At 47.9% G+C, this 6,596-nt stretch overlaps 1 pseudogene; it reads right to left on the reverse strand.

Moving 5' to 3' along the window:
• Positions 1 to 4,898: 4,898 nt before the first annotated feature.
• Positions 4,899 to 6,069, reverse strand: LOC138265164 (TAR DNA-binding protein 43-like; annotated as a pseudogene).
• Positions 6,070 to 6,596: the final 527 nt, after the last annotated feature.

Below are 6,596 nucleotides of genomic sequence, written 5' to 3' on the forward strand. Positions count from 1 at the left end.
TAAACAAACTCTCATATCCGCGGCTCAAATGAACTCATAATAATACTAAAACTGTACACATATTTCCCTATACTAATCCATCACTAATACTTGTTGGGTTCCGGAGTAGCGTGCTACTTGCAGAAAAGCGATTCAACGCCTCGTCAGGGATAGTAAGCGCTAAATAAATACTATTACAATTACAATTACACACACAAGCAATAGAAGAAACATACACTCAGGCCCTCATTTCCCGCTGCGTTCGGCGCTGGCTGTCAACAGAAGATCGCCAGCGTGCAGAACCCCCACAGACCACATAAAGAACATTCAGCTTGGCCGGTGGGCGGAAACAGTGTTTCCGCCAGTCGGCCCGGCTGGATGCAGAGCCTGAACATTAACGCCGGCTCTAAATGGAGCCGGCGGCAATGTAGCAGTGCGGCGGGTGCAGCAGCACCCATCGCGCATTTCACTGCCCGTAAATCGGGCAGTGAAATGCGCGGCGGGGCTGTGCATGGGGGGCCCTGCACTGACCATGCCAAGTGCATGGGCAGTGCAGGGGTCCCCAGGGGGGCCTGTGTCACCAATTCCGCCAGCCTTTTCCTGGAGGAAAGGCTTGTGGAACCTGCTACTCATTATCCGACGGGCAGCGCTGCCCTGTCGGATATGAAATGCCGCCAGCCGTCTGGTGGCGGAAGCCTGGCGGTTGGTGGCGTTTCAAAAGTGGCGGTTCTGCCACGTTCTTTATATGGCAGTCTGGACCGCCATGCCGGTACCGGTGTTCATAATGAGGGCCTTAATGACTTAACTACAGACCATTAGGATTTTATATAGAAAAATATATTTTGTTAATTTATTTCTAGAACCACAAGATTCAGTTTGCAGGTAAGTACATTAAAGAAAAGGTACTTTGCATAGGTAAGTTCAAGACTTTGAATCAAATCGACAATACATACAGTTTTCTTTAAAATGTCAAAAAGCCATTTTGTAAGGGAACACTGCAATTTTCAACAGTTCCTGGGCGAGGTAAATAAAGTACAGTTTCTGAGGTAAGTAACAAACTTACAGGTTTAGTCTCCGGGGCATAGGTAGCCCACCGTTGGGGGTTCAAGATAACCCCAAGCACCCAACACCAGCAACACGGAGCCGGTTAGGTGCAGAGGTCAAACAAGAGCCAAAATAACGTGGGCCCCTATGGAGACAAGGGGTACTCTGGTTCCGGCCTGCTTGCAGGTAAGTGCCCTCGTTGTCGGAGGGCAGACCAGGGGGGTTTGGAGGAGCACTGGAGGGGTCCCAAGTAGGCACCAATCCCACACCCTCAGCGGCACAGGGGCGGCTGGGTGCAGAGTGCCAACAGGGCGTCGAGTTTCCAATGAAACTCTATGAGGGGACCTCAGGGGTCACTTAGGTGCTGTAGGCAAGGTATGGGGAGCTTCTCGGGCAAGCTACCAACTGGATAGGGAGGAGGGGTGCCTTCTGGTCATAGCTGCACTGGTGGTCGGTTTCTCTCGAGTCTGGGGGCTGCGGGTGCATAGCTTCTCCAGGTGTCGGATATCTTCGTCCCGGGCATTCGCGGTCAGGGGGGTCCTCGGGATTCCCTCTGCAGGTGTCGTCGAGGAGGGGTGGAGAGGTCAACCCAGGGTGGACACACTGTCAGAATCGCCTGGGGATCCTCTCTGGCTAGTTGGGCCACCTGGACACGGGCCATGGGCTTTGGGTGCAGAGTGGTTTAGGACTCACGCTTCTTGAGTGAGGTGGGAGTCCTTTAGAAGCAGTTTCCTCTTCTTTCTTGTTGGACAGGTCTGCTGTCAACTGGAGTTTCTTGGTCCTCTGTGATGCAGGCAGTCCTCTGGAGGCTTTTCAGGGGTTGCTGGACCCGTAGAACATCTTGTTCTTCTTTTGCAGCTTTTTGAAGCAGGAGACGGGCCGGTAGGGCTGGGCCCGAGTCAGTTGTTGTCTCCTTCTCTTCTCTTCGGGGTTGTTAGATCAGCAGTCCTTCTTCTTCTTGTGAGGTCGTCAGGAATCTGATGAGCTGGGTTCAGGGAAGCCCTTAAATACTAAATTTAGGGGCGTTTTAAGGGTCAGGGGGCAGTAGCCAATGGCTACTGTCCCTGAGGGTGGCTACACCCTCCTTGTGCTCACTCCCTTTGGGCAGGGGGACACATTCCTATCCCTATTGGTCCCTGTCCTCCAAACCAAGATGGAGGATTCTGCAAGGAGGGGGTCACCTCAGCTCTGGACACCTTAGGGGTAGTCCTGGCTGAGGTGGTGACTCCTCCTTGTTTTCCCTAATTTTCCCTCCGGACTTGCCGCCAAAAGTGGGGCTGCCTCTGGGGGGGCAGGCATTTTCACTAGGTGGAGTGCCCTGGGGCAATGTAACACGATGCTGGAGCCTTTGAGGCTCACCCCCAGGTGTTACACTTCCTGCAGGGGGAGGTGTGAAGCACCTCCACCCAGGACAGGCTTTGTTTCTGACCACAGAGTGCACAAAGGCACTCATCCCATGTGGTCAGAAACTCATCTGAAAGTGGCAGGCTGGCACAGACCGGTCAGTCCTACACTAGCAGTTTGGCTAACATCTCTAAGATGCCCTCTTTGTGCATTTTTCAATAAATCCCACACTGGCATCAGTGTGAGTTTATTGTACTGAGAAGTTTGATACCAAACTTTCCAATATTCAGTGCAGCCATAATGGTGCTGTGGAGTTTGTAATGACAAGCTCCCAGACCATATACTCAATATGGCTATACTGCACTTACAATGTTTGCAAATGGACTCAGACACTGTAGGGTCCATATTGCTCATGCAGCTGTGCCCTCACCTGTGGGATAGTGCACCCTGCATTAGGGCTGTAAGGTCTGCTAGAGGGGTGACTTACCTATGCCACAGGCAGTGGTTTGTGGGCATGGCACCCTGAGAGGAGTGCCATGTCGACTTTGTCTTTTTCTCCCCACCAGCACACACAAGCTGCAAGGCAATGTGCATGTGCTGAGTGAGGGGTCCCCAGGGTAGCATAATCCATGCTGCAGTCCTTAAAGACCTTCCCTGGACACAGGGCCCTTCGTACCATGGGTACCTTTTACAAGGGACTTGACTGTGTGCGAGCGCTGTGCTAATTGTGGGAACAAAGGTACAGTTTTAGGGAAAGAACATTGGTGCTGGGGCCTGGATAGCAGGGTCCCAGCACACTTTCAATCAAAGTTGGCATCAACACTAGGCAAAAAGTGGGGGGGTAACCATGCCAGCAGTAGCATCTTCCTACAGTGTGCCATATTGTGCCCCATTTTGTGATAGTATTAAATCATGATTTTGTAATTTCTACACATGGTAACACTATCTGGGGAAATATTGCACCTCATTAGTACCAGTCAGACACCCACAAACAGCAATAAGAAAGAGAAAGATGACCAGTCAAACCCTGTGAAAGGCATTCCATGTGCTGCCATGTTTTAGTAACTTTTTATCTGTTAGAGCTCAAAATGCTGCTGCTGCACAATCGCATAATTCCAGTGGCCCTGATCAAAAGAGACTGTAACTGCTGACTGCCAGCATACCCTGTCCCTTCATCCATAGGCCTCCTAGGTCTCTGTGACAGAATTGCTCTCCGGGAGACCCTTACACACTAAAGGGCACTTCCCTGTTACAGTATTGGAACAGAGCCTGCAACTCAGTAACCTAGTGCCACTCCACAGTCAAATAATTCAAGGACAAAGCTGCCATCTTCTCCACTACTCTCCCCTCACCTCAACAAAAACATCCAATCCAAAACAAGCCACAAAACACGAAATCCAAAACAACCCACAAAAAACCCAATCCAAAACAAACCACAAAAACACAACACACAAAACAACCAATCAAAAACAACTCACAACAACTTTAAGTCCAACACAGCCTTTTTAGATCAGTAAACAACAATGCTGTACCACAGAGGCTGCTTGATGCAGGTTGCCACCTTGAGCCACTGCCCAGGAACTCAAATATACAAGAACCACATATCAAAATGCAATCTTCAAAGCCAAAAAAGAACATTTCATGGACAGAGTCTTAAAAGTCATTAAGTACCCACAGGAACTTTTTAGAACAGTGTACATGCCCATTTAGCCTCAGTGCCTGTAATGCTATCTGTATTTAACTCCATATTGACCACTGACTCCATTTTGTGCGTAGCTTAGCTTCAAATGCCATCAAATCAGTGGTGCAGGTATTTTTCCATTCACAGCTTGTTAACGTGTTTTCACTTTTCTCACCAGGAAAGGGAACATGACAAATGGGATGCAATGCTGATAAGAGTGTACAAGGATAAGAATGTTTATAGCATAGAAGGGTATGGTTCTGTTTTGGAAATACATGCTGGGATCTGGCCAATCCTTTGCGTGTTTTTCAACACTGACCCAGTACAGCCAGCAGTTGAATTTCACAACTTACTCGAAGGGAAGGGGGTTACCAGAACCTTCCTCTTAAGTTTGTTTAAAGTATTAAAGGTGGGAAGCTTGGCACTGAGGCAGAAGGAACTCATTTCTGAGAATGAACGCATTACTCATAACAATCCCATTGGGGAGAATTTCTCCTGTCTCAGATGTCCAGGGTTCTGCCGCTTGACGTTGGCAAAGAGAAGGGTGATGTTGGATTCAATTCCCATGGTGATACATTTTTAATTCGTAATTATTTAGCTTTACTGTGTGCATGCATAAATATATATATATTCACTGCATACATATTCATTGTTGATATGTTGATTTTTTCAGATTTATTATTATTCAACTGCTGGGATTATTTTAGTAGCTGCACATGTTTTGCTGCATTCAAATTAAGCGCTCATGTTAATATTTTCGTATACTTATGTTTGAACCCTGAGAAGTGCCTTCTTGAATTCATTATTCAGACAGAGCTGCAGTCTTTGCATTCTTTAGCCTTGTTCCCTCTTAGTTTGAAGCAAAGCAAGACAATTTGGCAGGATTGTTTCCTAGTGGTCCACTAGGTTGATTTTGTTGACTAGGCAGCATGCCCATCATGCCCCAACTGCTCTGCAAGGCAGCTTGTGCAACAGCCATCATTGCAGGATTGATATTAAATGCTCCAAAATTCATCCCTCTGCCAGCTCCTCCACCACCACCAACCATATTACCTCCTGGGGGACCACCAAGGCCCCCGCCACCTCCACCACCACCACCACCACCGCCACCACCCCCATTCAGCCTGGGCCAAATCCACCCTGGTTGCCAAAGCCTCTTGGATTCTCCACAAATCTGCCATCACCCCTATCAAATTGCCTGTTGGTATTCTGTTTAGGCTCTGCATTAGATACATGCATGGTGATTCCTTTAATGATCAATCTTCCCCACACAGCGACTGGGCAACTCGATCATTGGCAAATGTAACCAATGCAATGGTCCTGAAAGGCTTGGGAATGAAGACATCCACAACTTTGCCATACTGGGAGAAAAACTGCCAGAGCTCATCAGCAGACATGTGTTCAGTACAACGGCCCACAAACACTCGGCTGCGTAGTAGTTCTTCAGGACCCTTTGAGTTTGGGAGTTTGCAGTCACACTATCTCCCATTAATCATGTTGTGCTGAAACATCGCGTTCAACTGGGTTTCATACTCCATAAACCGCACAAACCCAAAGCCTTTAGAGGTGCGCGATTTTGCATATTTCTTCACCTGCACCATGACTACTTCTCCAAAAGTGCTGAAATAGTCCTTTAGGTCTTGCTCAGTAGTTTTCAAGGGAAGTCCCAAAATAATCAAATCAGAGGTTTTTACAGCACGTTTCACTTTTACAGCAGAAGACGTGTCTGTCTTGTCCATTTTCCTTTTGTTGTCCTTAGGTTAATTGGCAACATATACCAGGTTCCCCCAACCGCTTTCTGTGACGTGCAACAGTCCTTCCACCAGTCAGACACCCCTCATGCACTGATTAACTGGGTTTCTGTAACGTAAGCCACAGGCTCCAGGGAACTGGGTGGTGACAGTGGCTAGCAGGACTGTGCCATTATCCTCAGAAGGAATCTCAATTGGCTCATCATTCTCGTCCTCCGTAATGTGGATATATTCCATCTCCATGATGGAAGGCAAAGGAGGAGCAGCCTGGTCCTGATCGCCTACTGAGGATTCGTATTGTTTGGTTGGTAGCGCGTAGGACTTGAGGCCTGAAACAGGCAACTGAAGCGTATCTGTGACTGAACTAATTCCTCCAACCTACTGCCTCACTGCTCCCGATCAAAATGTAAAGTTTTTAGGAATTCAGTGGAATCAGGGACATAGAGAGGTGTTGCTAAAGGCAAAACAAAAGATCTTCGAGTTTACCACTCTCATACTAAGCAGAAGACTCAGCAATTCATTGGATTCTTTGGTTTTTGGAGACAGCATATCCCTCACTTGAGTCAGATTTTGGCCCCTTTGTACAAAGTGACAAGAAAGAAACATGAGTTTGAATGGGGAAAGCAGCAGCAGCAGTGTGCGCTTGACTTGGCAAAGGAGGTGACCCAACAGGTTTTAGACTTATGGCCAATACGGGAAGGAGACATTGAGTTACATGTAACAGTTCAGGGGCAATATTCAAATTGAAGAATGAATGTGTACCTGTGTTTCTAGACCAAAAAGCTACCTGATGCTGG

This window comes from Pleurodeles waltl, chromosome 11 (assembly GCF_031143425.1).
Source record: "Pleurodeles waltl isolate 20211129_DDA chromosome 11, aPleWal1.hap1.20221129, whole genome shotgun sequence".
Lineage (NCBI taxonomy): Eukaryota > Metazoa > Chordata > Amphibia > Caudata > Salamandridae > Pleurodeles > Pleurodeles waltl.